Consider the following 15,930-nt stretch of genomic DNA (forward strand, 5'->3'; position numbering starts at 1 on the left):
TTTGGAGAACACCGTCTTACATAAACAAATAATAAACTACATGTGATCCATAATTATCAGTCAAACAGACACGAAATAAGCCAGATTTCTGCACTCAAACAATCATGGTATAATTGAACTATTTGCATCCATTTGATTTTATTTAAATAATCATTTTCTCAAAATGCATTTATTGAAATGTATGCATAAATCTGTTCATTTGGAAAACAATTAAATTTATTCAGTTAAAAATAGTGTTAGTATCATTGAGATACTATTATAGTTTTTATGAATATTTTTATTATTTTATTTTCAGTTTTCAATTTTAGTATTTTTGTTGTTTTTGTTATTTTTAGTAGCTTTTAAGCTTAAATTAATTTTATTTTTTATTTTAAATTATTTTTATTTCAGCTTAAGTTTTAGCTTTTGTTTGTACAAGTTAAACAATTGAAATGACAAATGCTGTTGCTGAAATAAAAGTTTTTTAATATATGTTTTACTTTATTTCAAGTAACGAAAAGATTTTTTAAGGTTGTAATTTTATTTTCAGTTTTAATTTTAGTTAACTATAATAACCCTGGTTAGCATGGACATGGTTAAAAATGGCTAGCTGTGAAACAAGCCATATTTAATTAAGTAAAAAAGCATGAGATTGAAAAAAAAAAATTGCATTTATTTATGATAAATATATAAACCTTGTGATTGTGCATTTAAAACACAAATTCAGTTTATATAGGTACTATTACAGAAATTTGACCTGACTGACAAATATCCATCACATTAAGTTTATTAGTTTATGTTAAAACTGTGCAATCAAAATTAGTGGAAATTTATATGCAATTCAAATACATAATAAGTTTTGTCCTATATATTCTGACATATATAGGTGAGTATTTCTTAAGCGAGTGACTGAGACGAACACAGTCTGATCTGGTGTCTATTCATCAGTAATCTGTAATTAAACGCTCATGAATGAACTGGGCAGATTGAGTCTCACAGGACACTGATTGGCTATTAATGACACACATTACATGAGAAACGCTTCAGAGCCTCGTTCTGCTGATCTGAAGAGCTGCCTGTCTCTCAATCTGGAGTAAATCACACACGACTTCTGGATCATAAGAGTGAAGAAATGCTGTTTGAGCTCGAGCGCTGATTATATTCATTTCATTCTAGTGTACAGAGCTAGATTATTGGATCATTTCAAACAGTTCATATTGACATAATAGACTAAAATAAAAAGAAATGAGTTATAAAAAGACACTGACAAAATATTTTGATTCTGATCTGTTTGAGCGGCTCATGTCAACTACTGAATCAACCAATGGAGTGAGAGTGGGCGGGGCTATCTGCCTGACTGACCAATGACAGACAGGGGGCGTGTTCAGGGAACATGACTGAAAACATGTCTTTTAACATTTCTCTGATGTATTAAAATACAAAATGAAATAAAATGAATGAAAACTAAATGAAAAAAAAGACATTAAAAATAATAATGAAAATAACAAAAAATAAAAACTACATTTATTCATCATTTTAATTTAGTTTTAATTAATTTACTAACATTACTAAAACTAAAACTTAAATAATTTATAAAAACTTAATACACATTAAAAAAATGACATAAAATGACTAAAACTTAAATCTTAACTACAATTAAAATGAAAACACAAAAATTAAAACTAATTTAATATATTAATAAAAACTTTTATAGAATCGGAATGACACTAAAATAAAATAAATAAATAAATGTTATTGTGACTTGTTTTTGTGATAAACATTTATCTTTCAAGTTTTAATTACTGTACATTTAACGAATGTAAAATATTACAAAAATACATTATACATAAATATAAATATGCTATAAATAAATAAAAATACACTGAAATAAAAATATAATGAAATATAAATAAATAAAAATACAGTGAAATAAAAATAATGAAATATAAATTAATAAAAATTAAATAATAGCAATGAAATTATTGGTCGCGTATTTTAATGTAGTATTTTTGTACATCTGCCTTTTTGTACAAAGTTCAGGAAACATGACTGAAAACAGGCTTAATTTCCATCTGGCAGAGCAGAAATGATACAATTCACCTTTACATGTAAAAATATCTGATCATTTCCTTAACGCTATAATGAAGACGAGCGCTGTCTGATGTGATGTAATATCGATGCGTTGATCAGATTCACTGCGAGGGTTTCTGACTGACTGTGAATGAATGTGTACAGACGAGCAGAGGCTCGTTTAGCTCAGTAACGGCCTGACGAGAGAACAATCACCACGAATCTCATTCAGAGTCTGATACGGTCAACACCAGCCGCATATATACTGCTGATCCACAGAAGGACATTAGCCAGGAATAACATCACCTACAGCAAATGGACAGAGCAAGCAGATGAAATGAAGTCGTCTGACGTGAACTAGACTACAAATCTGATCAGACACGTGATCTGAGGAATCGTTCGTGACTGGATGATCTCTTATAAAGGACTGTGTTCACTCCAGTACAGGTGAGAGCTGAGAAAGTGACTCTTGAAGTGAAGAAACAAAAAGACCAAAAGCAGCACAAACCTGGTTTATCTGTTAAATAACAATCACCTGGAACTGAACTATAATACTAGACTCTCATCAGGGTTACTATAGGTGACTAAAACTAAAACTAACACCATGAAAATGTTTCTTTCTTGAAATAAAATATACTTTAACTGAGATAAAAAATATTTAAATTAAATACTTGAACTTTAGTTTAGTTAAGATGAGGATTTCTCATTTTCATTTATTGCTTGATGCACTAAAATAACCGAAAACTAAAACTGAAATAAAAATTAACAGTATTTAGACATTTAAATAATAATTATAATAATAATAATCATAATAATAATAATAATAATAATAAAAATGTCAAAAACAAAAGTTACTAAAACTTTAAAATTAAAATTAAAACAGAAAATATAAAATAAAATAAATAAATAAAATAGGCATATTTTTAAAAATGACAACTTTTAACTAAAATAACAGACAAAATTAAAAAGAAAACTGAAAATATAAAAACATGAAAATAAAAATCTAAAATATTAAAAATGAATAATGTAGACATACTTAAAAACTGAAATTAATAAAATTGACAAAAACAACAAATTACTAAAATCTGAACTAAAATTAAAATGAAAACAGAGAATATAAACATAAAAATAAAATAAAAAATGACTAAAAATAATAGACACTTAAAATAAAAACTAATAAAAATGATAAAAACAACAAAATTACTAAAGCTAAATAAAAAATAAAAAAAATAAATAAAATAAAATATTAACAAAAATTGTGTCAGAATTTCAATGGTACTGAAGTGACGCTGTCTCAGCGCTGTTTGCCGGTCGCTTCTGTACGCTTTGTTTGGGTGGAGGATCTGAATGGTGGAGCAGAGGCGGGAACACAAAGGATCGTGGGTAGATAAATGATCTCTGCCATGGAGAGATCCGAGGCGTTAGCGGAGATTCTCTCAATGAAAGAAAGCGTGATACAGAAGAAGAAAGAGGAGGATGGAGGAGTTTCCGCCGTATTGAGAGCCAGATGGAGCAATTAATCCCGATGGAGGATGAGAATATGAATTACTCCGTTAACATCCACGGACGTTCAGAGCAACGCTGACGATGCTTCAGAGCTAATGCAGCGCAGATGGAGAAGGTCAGAGGACAACACCTGCAGAACCTGAGCAGATACACAACTGATCTCAGCACACAGAAACACAGACGACACATCAATCATTCACAGATCTTCTGCAGAGGTCTTCATCTCACACACGTCTGGAGAACCGAAGTGAAGCCAGTGTTCTTCTAGCATGGTCTGTAAAATTATAGTTAATATTAAATATAAAGGAAAAACATATCATTATGCAATAATAGTAATAACAATAATATATACATAAAACTATATTATTATTAATATATATATATATAATAATAATAATACAATAATAATAATAATAATAATAATAATAATAAATAAATAAATAGGTGCTGGTCATATAATTAGAATATAATCAAAAAGTTGATTTATTTCACTAATTCCATTCAAAAAGTGAAACTTGTATATTATATTCATTCATTACACACAGACTGATATATTTCAAATGTTTATTTCTTTTAATTTTGATGATTAGAGCTTACAGCTCATGAAAGTCAAAAATCAGTATCTCAAAATATTAGAATATTTACATTTGAGTTTGAATAAATGAGCATCCCTACAGTATAAATTCTGGGTATCTCTTGTTCTTTGAAACCACAATAATGGGGAAGACTGCTGACTTGGCAATGATCCAGAAGATGAACATTGACGCCCTCCACAAAGAGGGTAAGTCACAGAAGGTCATTACTGAAAGGTGTGGCTGTTTACAGAGTGCTGTATCAAAGCATATTAAATGCAAAGTTGACTGGAAGGAAGAATTTGGGTAGGAAAAGGTGCACAAGCAACAGAGATGACCGCAAGCTTGAGAATACAGTCAAGCAAAGCCGATTCAAACACTTGTGAGAGCTTCACGAGGAGAGAACTGAAGCTGGAGTCAGTGCATCAAGAGTCACCACGCTCAGGCGTCTTCAGGAAAAGGGCTACCAAGCCACTTCTGAACCAGAGACAACGTCAGAAGCATCTTAACTGGGCTGTGGAGAAAAGAACTGGACTGTTGCTCAGTGGTCCAAAGTCCTCTTTTCAGATGAAAGTAAATTTTACATTTCATTTGGAAATCAAGGTCCCAGAGTCTGAAGGAAGAGTGGAGGCACAGAATCCATGTTGCTTGAAGTCCAGTGTGAAGTTTCCACAGTCAGTGATGATTTGGGCTGCCATGTCATCTGCTGGTGTTGGTCCACTGTGTTTTCTGAAGTCCACAGTCAACGCAGCCATCTACCAGGAAATTTTAGAGCACTTCATGCTTCCTTCTGTTGACAAGCTTTATGGAGATGCTGATTTCATTTTCCAGCAGGACTTGGCACCTGCCCACACTGCCAAAGGTACCAAAAGCTGGTTCAATGACCATAGTGTTACTGTGCTTGATTGGCCAGCAAACTCGCCTGACCTGAACCCCAGAGAGAATCTATGGGGTATTGTCAAGAGGAAGATGAGAGACACCAGACCCAACAATGCAGAAGAGCTGAAGGCCACTATCAGAGCAACCTGGGCTCTCATAACACCTGAGCAGTGCCACAGACTGATCGACTCCATGCCACGCCGCATTGCTGCAGTAATTCAGGCAAAAGGAGCCCCAACTAAGTATTGAGTGCTGTACATGCTCATACTTTTCATTTTCATACTTTTCAGTTGGCCAAGATTTCTAAAAATCCTTTCTTTGTATTGGTCTTAAGTAATATTCTAATATTTTGAGATACTGATTTTTTACTTTCATGAGCTGTAAGCTCTAATCATCAAAATTAAAAGAAATAAACATTTGAAATATATCAGTCTGTGTGTAATGAATGAATATAATATACAAGTTTCACTTTTTGATGGAATTAGTGAAATAAATAAACTTTTTGATGATATTCTAATTATATGACCAGCACCTGTATATATATATATTCTGGTTTTGATTTCATTTTAGTCATTTTGTAGTGTTTTTGCCTTTTTAAATATTTTTTTAATGATTTTTAATTAATTTTATTTTAGTTGTTTTCGTATACACTCTTAAAAATAAAGGTGCTTCATGATGCCACAGAAGAACCTTTTTATCTAAATGGTTCCATAAAGAACCTTCAACATCTGAAGAACCTTTCTGCTTCACAAGAGCTTCTTTGTGGCGAAAGAACCTTCTTCAGATTATAAAAGCTAAGAAAGAGACGGTTCTTTGACTGAATGGTTCTTTGTGGAACCAAAAATGGTTCTTATATAGCATCGCTGTGAAGAACCTTTTAAGCACCTTTATTTATTTTTAAATTTGAATTTTATTGTTTTTAGTAAGCTTGAGATTTCTTTCAAGAACACTAGAGTGGCTTTTAATGAGGCTGAACGTGTGATAGCGAGTGAATAACTCTCAGTCTGAACCCATGCGTGTCCTCTATACTCTCACACTGATCCGAGACCTGCTTCAGCACACGACAGAGATTTATACAGGAACATATCTTCAGTTCTCATTGAGCCGGAAGGATGTATTTTACCTCTACACTGTTATTACAGTCCGGTTTTGCTGAGACACAGTGAACTGGAGGATGATGAAATGAACGGAGCAGCTCATTCATAATGCGTGTTATTAATTTCACATTCAGCCTCGCTCCACTCCTCATTAAAACACATTCATCTTCAGGCTGACATTCCCTGCATTTTACACACAAACACTGAGCGCTCATGAACACACACACACACACACACACACTCAAACTCATGAATCACAGACTACTGTTATAATGCTTTTCTAACCAAAAATAAATCCGATCTAATAATTCATTGAATAATATTCAATAATTAATATATCTTTTTTAATTTTATATTTTAATGAATATTTTATGTATGAATATATACATATATTTTTTTCTTTCTTTTTTGTGGAAATATGATATTTGGTCCATTCTAAATATTTTGAGCACCCTATGTTTCAGTTTGCTTGAAACTCCCTTGAAATCGATGCATCATAAAAAACTGAATTAAATGTACTACTTCAAAGCAGTGTTTTATCAGCTGTAGAGGTTTATGAAGAGTTTATTTGCAAAAGCAGACAACTCCATTTTTTTTAATTTTCAAAAGTCATGTTTTTCATAATGTTATCATGTTTTTATGGTGTTTTATTGTGTTAGTTAGCTGTATTTTTTAAGGTATTTTTACTAAAAAAAAAAAACAACAACTGCAGTTTGATTGAAATTAATTGGAAATTATTAGTTATCTGTGTTTGCAAATGAACTCTTCATAAATTTATACATATATTATAAATATATATACACACACATATATGTGTGTGTGTGTGTGTGTGTGTGTGTGTGTAAGTGTGTGTGTAATATAATATAATATATTGATATATATAATGTTTTTTCTATCAATTTTCTTCAGAAAAATCATTGTATCCATTAAGAGAAAGCATATCTTAATATCACAGAAATTTCTTTTTTGCACTGAATTTAAACTTAGTTTTAAATTAAGAAAATATTTGTATCTGCAAAAGTTGTCAACTATGTCACTAAGTAAAAAATATATAAATAAAAAACAGGGTAACACTTTACTTCCTGCCTTTATGTATAATGCATTATAAAATTAGTTTTAATGCATTAATTATGCCTCATAATGCACCTTATAATGCATTGTACAATCCCATGAATGATTAATGCATTATAATGCATTATACCCTTTAATAACCCTTTATAATGCACTTACGACCAGCATCATGTGCTGTTATTTTCTTCTGTAATAGACATTTTGAAAACATTATCTCTATTTTTTTTAATAGTTCATCTATAATAACCTACCTTTAAGGATTATATTAAATGACGGTCAACTGTTGAATACATTGAAACTATAAAAATACTGCAAACCAAAACGATTTCAAATATATATTTAAATCTGAACAAAAAAATAACATGTTTAGCCAGACAAGAAACTACGAGTCATAACGTTTGGGAAACATGCTTTCACTTTAACAGAGGAAAGGTCGTCTCAGACTAATAAACAGCACAAACATCAGCTCAGACTTTGTGTGCCGGGAGTCAATTCACATTTTCATAAACACAATACAATATGACTGTAAAAGGAGCCGTGCGCTTAGACATTAAACTCCCAGCGATGTAATTCACACCGCTGTCCCGTCGCCGTTCACACCGGCTAAATGTCTGATTTCAATAAGAAGTGTCAGGCTCAAACATTATGAGTTATGAGTTCATTAATCACACAGCCGGACCACAGGGAAATCTGAACAGCAAACCCTCAGCTCTAAACCCCATCAAAGCATCAAGCATTCACAACACACTTCACTTCCATTATCAGACGCATTCCCAATGAGTGCAGTCTGCATGCCACGATGAGCTCGGGTCACATGCTGTCAGACACACTTCACTTCCTGGAAACATTCACAAATGTGAGCCTGAACCACAATATTTTTGAAATTGAGATTTATACATCATCTGAAAGCTTTGTTAGGATCGGACAATATTTGTCTGAGATACAACTATTTGAAAATCTGGAATCTGAGGGTGCAAAAAAATCTAAATATTGAGAAAATCACCTTTAAAGTTGTTCAAATGAAGTTCTTAGCAATGCATATTACTAATCAAAAATTAAGTTTTGATATATTTACGGTAAGAAATTTACTAAATATCTTCATGGAACATGATCTTTACTTAATATCCTAATGATTTTTGGCATAAAAGAAAAATTGATAATTTTGACCCATACAGTGCATTGTTGGCTATTGCTACAAATGTACCTGTGCTGCTTATGACTGCTTTTGTGCTGCAGGGTCACATATAATTCTGAACAGCACTTATTGTAGGATTGTGCATGCTCTTAATTCCTCTGCATTTCTTTGTAATTGATATGACATATGGATGTATTTATGCATTTATGTATGCATCTTAATATATGTTATTATTATTATTATTGATGATCAGCTCACCAAGCAAATTCCGAACAACTAGGTTATTTGGCAATAAATAAATAAATTAATTGATTTATGATCACATGCAAAGTGATGAGGTCACATGACAGCAACAAGTAGAGTAGTTGTAGTAAAGTACACTACAGACTGCAGTATTCAGCTGTTAAATATAAAGCGCAACAGTCAGTTACAGAACTGAATATGAATATGTTCATTTTCTACATGAAGGAACTGATTTTTAACAATAACGTATAAACCGTTAAAGACAGAGCTGCTGTGAGCTACAAGGCTATTAATCAAGGGTTTATGCTTTTGTTGTTTTTTCTTTCTTTCTGGTTAATTAAGTGCATCATGTGGGTATTTGAAGTGCATATTTTCTTTGTGTGTGTGTGTTTTTTTGTTTTGTAGTATTAATCTCACTATTAATACAACTAAATAGCAGAGAATAGTGCATACAACAGATTAAAAGTCAATAAATAAATAAAACATCTTAATACACAATTCTGTTAAAATAAGTAAACCAAATAATTAAATTTAAAATTAAAAATTAAAAGTAGACAATAAAACATTAAAATAATGAAATTATAAATAAATAACTACTACAATTCTATTAAATTAAGCAAATTAATTAATTAAATGTAAAAATGTAATAAAATATTACATTAAAATGAAAGACAATGAAATTATAAATAAATAAACAAACAAATAAAAAATATATAATTCTACTAAAATAAGTAAATTAATTAATTAAATTAAAAATAAATAAAAATTAAATAAAGTACATAACAAAACAGATTAAAATAAAGGAATGATGAAATGAAAAATAAATAAATCTGAATAAAATAATTAAATAAATAGTACACTACAAAATGAAATCAGTTTTCAAATGTTTTTGTTTCAAATGAAAGTTTGTAATGTTGTGATTCATTGAGCTGGTTGGTTTGTTTCACACATTATAACTCTTCAGTGAAGGCTTCTTAAACCCCTGAGGGAGAAATGAATGGGAAAAACACTCGTGGAAGCAGCGGCGCTGAAAACCTGGACGACACCGTCACACTTTACGAGCCAAACTCTCCTGAAGCACATGAGCGGCGTTTACCTGCTCTAAACTCACTCGACAGGTGTTCATCTGGACATTACCTGACGCTTGACTTAAACACCACGGCTAACAGAGACGCTTTATTTCCCATAATCTCCTGCTGTATGTGTCTATGAAGCCCTGAGGGGAGAGAAACCGTCCTCCATTACAGCCAAGTCACATTAACAGCCTGAAGCCCAAACAAACGGCATCAACAAACCTTTAAACACCTCCTCCGTCTCCATCTGTCTGTAATTCAGCGTCTGACTGAACGTCTGTGACGGAGACAGCGCTGTGTCTTCATAACGCTCTCCTCCTCACGGATTAAACCAGAGAACAGAGAGAGAAACGCCGGCGGACTTGGCAAACTACCTCAGTGTTAAATCTGCCCTGAAACACTGGGGTTTCAATCTGGGGTCCTGGGAGCCTCAGGGGCCGCAAACGAGTGGAAAAGCTTAAAATAGAGTCAAAAAGAAAAAAGGGAAAAAATAAATAAATAAATAAAAATATATAAAATTAAATATATAATTATACTAAAATAATAAAACAAATAATAAAACTATATTAAAATAAATACATACATAATTATATTAAGTAAATAAATATGAAACAAATAAATGATAAAATTATATTAAATAGTTATTAAATATTAAAAATATTTAAGTAAATAAAAATGCAAATATATTAAAATTATTAAAACTACATTAAAATAACATGCTTAAAAATACAATTATATGAAAATAATTGAATAAATAATTAAAACTATTCAAATAAATGCTAGAAATAAAATTATATGAAAATAATTAAAGAATTAAAATGATTGAAATAAATGATAAAAACTGAATTATTTAAATAATGAAATAATTAAAACTGTTAAAATAACAAATTCTAAAAAAAAACTAAAAAACACATATTAAAATAAATTAAAAAAATAATAAAATTGAGAAATGCAGTACCATAGTGAGCAGAAAAAATAAATAATTTATTTAATATATAAACAAATATTTTCCAAACAATATTTTAATAGTAATATTTTAATTGTTAAAGTACATAGTAATCCAATTTAATTTAGTTTAATATGGATTTTTACGCACACTGTAAAACCGAACAGTTAATTTCACTCAAATAATAATGAAAGTTCTCTAGACTTAATTGAAATAAGTTCTGTAAACTCAAAATGTTGTTGTAGTATGGTGAACTTAAAATGATTGTGTTTTCTAGTTCCCAGCATGCTTTGCATCAGACAACAAGGAAAATAAATGCAGAAATGAAGTGTTATTTTGTGTGTTTTTGCACAAGATTAACACAGAGAGACACAAGTTAGTACTTAAATGTTGTGTTATGTTAAGATTTACATAGGTTTCTGTTATGTTGGTTTTGTAGTGTTACAATTGTGTTGAAGAGTAGAGCCTGTGGTTAGGTTGAGGATGGACAGCAAAACTTAAAGACAATATTGTATATAATTATCACTGTTAAAAATTTTAAGCTCTACTAACTTAAAAAAATTGCAAAAAATGTTTTGAGTATTCTTAACTTATCGGGTTTTACAATGCATGAAAATATACAGGTACCTTTTAGGACGGGCGATAATCATATTTGAATATTGCAAGCTTCTGATAATTAGGACATCTATAGATATAATGAGCATAAACACACACAGACAGAAGTAAACATCTTTAAGAATCATCTTGACAAACACAGAACAGATCGTGTGTTTCTCCTCTGAAGATGATAAACAAACTCAGCTGGAGGAAATGAAGCGTATCTGACAGGAGCACAGCAGCAATTACCCACAATGCACTGCTAATTAGCCAATGTAAACAGAGCTGCTGTGACGGCGATAAACTCCAACCCCATCATCCATCACACACCATTCAGAAACACGTCTCTAACCTGTTGATCAAACACCTGCGGATCCATCGAGTCAATGATCAAAATACCTTCTGACTAACCGAATCAAAAGCACAGCAGAGAAGCACATCAGACCTCACATTACTTACACACAAAAACTGACGTGATGAGAAAGCTTACAGCAACTGAACTCGGTTTCTACATTTACATTCATGCATTTGTCAGATGCTTTTATCCAAACTCTGAATCTGATGAGTTCATGCATACCCTGAGAACTGAACCTTTCTAATGTTAGTCTGATCTTTGGTTCGAGTCCATTAGGATCCAAATAAACAGAGAAAGCGATGAGACGAAGCACTTGTAATGTTTGGAATATTCTTTTGGTGAAGAAAAAACAGGATTAACATTATTTAATGTTGAATTTCAGCAAAGAAATAACTAAAACCATAAAACTATTTTTTGTTACATGAAATAAAATCAAATATAAAAATGTGTTGCCAAGGAAACATTTCTCATTTTTATGTTTTAGCTGAAATACTTAATTTCAGTTAACATTTTTTTTTTCCAAGTACCAATTTTTTATGGTGTTAGTTTTTGTTAATAATTTAAATAAGATTTTATTTTTATATTTTTTGTTTTCACTTTAATTTTAGTTAAAGTTTTAGTCATTTAGTTTTTGTTATTTTTATTATATATTAAAATGTATTAAATGTCTATAGTTTAATTATCTAAAAATATATTAAAACTTAATATATCAACATATTGTTTCAAGTTTTTTTGAATGATTTTAGTTAATATTTTGAATTTGTTTTTATTTTCTCTTTTTTTTTTTATACTCCCCTACACTGTTTTTACTGTATCTTTATTTTTAAGTTTATTTAGTTTTACTTATTTCAGTACTTCAAGTTATGTTACTTTACAACTGTAGCTTAAATCTATTATAACCCTGCCACTGAATGAAATATACAAAGGAACGAATGACTCTCTGGAGATTGGCGTTTCACTCAGAAGCGGATGATTAACAGCATAAACGCTCCTCAAGTGCTCAAGATCCTCAGCAGCGGTCTGAGACGCGAGAACCCCGCGAGATCCCGAGGATTCGTTCATACGGAGCAGCTCCAGACTCACGAGGATCAGCCAGCAAACGCTTTCCAAGTCAATGAGCGTCAGACATCTGCTCACGGTCATCTGCTGTCTGACTCTGTAGTAAAGCGTCTGTTCCAGCGCCAATCATCACCCAAAACTCCTCATTTACTCTCCTCATCCTCACACAAACTACACCGAGCAACTCCTGCAGTGTGTGTGTGTGTGACATGAGCTCACATCAAACCTGCAGACCTTCACCTGCACAGAGACGTGATGCAACGCGCTGAAATCATCCCGAATCAACAAACACAGACGCCACACACACACTGAAAAAACAGATATATATCCTCAGGAATAAAGACCCATCTCATACTGCGAAAAAATATTATAACTATTATAAAAAATTTATTATGTGTAGAATATTAGGCTATGTTTAAAGTATATCACTTCAAAATCGCTTCAAATCAAGTTTTATTTTAATCATTTTTTAATTAATTTATTAAAATGTATTATTCTAATCAAATATTTATTTTATTATTCTAATATGTTTATTCATTTATACAAATCAAACTATATTATTAATTTATTTCTAAATTAAATGTTATTCCAATAAATTTTATTTATATAATCACATTTTTAAACAAATATTTATTTATATAAATCAAATTCCATTATATATTTTAATACCTTTTGTTATTTAATTAAATCAAATTAATATTTATATTTACTTTCCCTTTAATCATGTCTTTTTTTTTGATTTCTGCATTGTTTATGCGTGTGTGTGTGTGTGTGTGTGTTTCAGTTTTAGTTATTTTAGTATTTCAAGTTAAACTAACAAAAGTGAGATGTTGCCTTGGAAACTTGCTAAAATAATTGTATTTATTGTTATTTACATACTTCATAAAAAACTTAAATATTATTCTAATCAACTTTTTATTTATATAAATCAGATTATATTACTTATTTTTAATATCTTTTGTTATTTATTTAAATCAAATGTATTTATACACTCTTGAAAACAAAGCTATATCAAGCTTTAATTGTTTTATATATTTTTGTTAAATCAAGCTGATTTATTTAAATTCCTTTTTAATCTTTTTTTTTTTTTTCTCAGAGTTAGTTAGCTAGTTATTTGTAGTTGGTCAGTCTTATTTTTATTGTTAATTTCTTACACTTCTGCACTTTCTCCCTGTTTGTAAAGCCCTGATCTGGAGCAATGCAGCTTGAGGAAAACTCATGTTTCTATTTCTGCGTGCTGGGGGTGGGTTATTTCCCACAATGCCCTGCAGGTGTGTCAGATCTGCAGATGGAGGGATTTCCTCTCATCATGTGTGTGTTTGTGCGATCGATCAGCGCTGGATTTCTCAGATCACGCTGCTGCTTCAGTCATTCATCAATATACAGCCGTTACTTCAACAGTATAGGACTCAAACCATTAATTAACATTAGCTTGTGTTATTTTAGAAGTACATTATAATAACCAGGCCTATCAATATTTTGAATGGGCTTTTAATTTTCATATTAATTTTAGTATTTCGTTATGTGCTTTTGTCATTTTTATTAGATTTGTTTTGTTGAAATATTTATATTAAATGCACTTATTTTAGTATTTATTTCAGCAAGGCAAGATTCTCATTAGTGCTGTCAAATGATTAATCGCATCCAAAATAAATGTTTTTGTTCACATAATATGTGTGTGTGTACTGCGTATATTTATTATGTATAAATAAATACACACACATGCATGTATATATTTAAGAAAAATAAGTTACGTTCATATTTTAAATATGTTTATATATAATATAAATTATATGAACAAATACATAAATGTAAATATTTTCGATATATGCATGTATGTGTGTGTATTTATATTATATATATAAAACTTAATTTCAGGTTTATTTCAAATAATAAAAATATTTTAACTTTAACTATTTTATTAAGTATTACATTGTTTTATTTCATTTAGTTGCCAAAGCAACATTTTTCATTTTAAGTTTCTTTAGTTTTCCATTAAATATTTTGTTTTATTTTAACAAAAACATTTTTAATTGGTTTAGTTTTAGTCATTTTAGTACTTTAGCATTTTAACGGTTAAATTAAATATTATATTGTTTTATTTCAGTTAGTTGCCAAGGTAACATTTTTCATTTTAAGTTGTTTAGGTTTTTCATCTAATAATTTATTTTATTTCATTTAATTTTATTTTATAGCTATATTTCAATTAAAAAAAGGTTTTTAATAGTTTTAGTTTCAATTAACAACACCGTACAGATGGATAAAAATGGTTCACACATTAAACCTGTTAAACTGTTTATTAAATGCCTATTTTATAATAATATCACATTAAAACATCAGCGAGAAATCACTCATTTCACAGCCAATAAGAAACATGAAACTAGCAAAGTTATGAGTAAAATTCATCAGACACAAATATATAACAGCAAAATGACACCAAACACCAATCATAATAAAATAATATTATTAAGTAAAAATCTGACATATTCATCTCAGTTTGGCTCATGAATATATTAATTAAGATAAAAGACCAGTAAATAATTCAGTTTAAGGTCAATCATCGTCAAACGCTGCCTGCCTGTCAATCATTCCTGTGATTGACAGCTGTTCTGTTGATGGTGGGAATCTGGCACGTTTCGGTTTAGCTCCAGTTTCCACGGCGACGCTAACACACGTTTCCTCTTCCTGTGGGCCAGACGACAGACAGGAAGAGGAACGAGAGACATGGGAGACTGAGATCCGACACAAACGGCTCCTTTATTAAAGACGGAGGAATCAAACAATATTATTCATCTGAATTAATTACTTTCACATATGAGGCGATCCGAGCACAACAATGGATCCCATTCAGACAAAATATGGCTTTCCCAGAAGCCTTTGTGCTCCTGCATTGAGGAGTATCTCATTAAAGTCAAGTGTGTGTGTGTGTGTGTGTGTGAGAGGTGAGAGTGAGAGTGAGAGTGAGAGTGAGTGTGTGAGTGAGTGTGTGAGTGTGTGTGTGAGAGTGAGTGTGTGAGAGTGAGGTGTGTGAGAGTGAGTGAGAGTGTGAGGTGTGTGTGTGTGTGTGTGTGTGTGTGTGTGTGTGTGTGTGTGTGAGAGTGAGAGTGAGAGTGAGAGTGTGTGTGTGTGTGTGTGAGTGAGTGAGTGTGAGTGTGAGTGAGAGTGAGTGAGAGTGTGTGAGAGTGTGTGAGAGTGTGAGTGTGAGTGTGTGTGTGTGTGTGTGTGTGTGTGAGAGTGAGAGTGAGTGAGAGTGATTGAGAGAGTGAGTGAGTGAGTGAGAGTGAGTGAGAGTGTGTGAGTGTGTGTGTGTGTGTGTGTGTGTGTGTGTGTGTGTGTGAGAGTGTGAGA

The 15,930-nt window shown here is 31.2% G+C and overlaps 1 protein-coding gene across 1 annotated transcript in view; it reads right to left on the bottom strand.

Moving 5' to 3' along the window:
- Positions 1-15,930, bottom strand: part of LOC131534484 (PDZ domain-containing RING finger protein 4-like) — a 56,201-nt gene that overhangs the window by 23,873 nt on the left and 16,398 nt on the right. The gene's annotated exons all lie outside the window — the stretch shown is intronic.

This window comes from Onychostoma macrolepis, chromosome 25 (assembly GCF_012432095.1).
Source record: "Onychostoma macrolepis isolate SWU-2019 chromosome 25, ASM1243209v1, whole genome shotgun sequence".
Classification (NCBI taxonomy): Eukaryota; Metazoa; Chordata; class Actinopteri; order Cypriniformes; family Cyprinidae; genus Onychostoma; species Onychostoma macrolepis.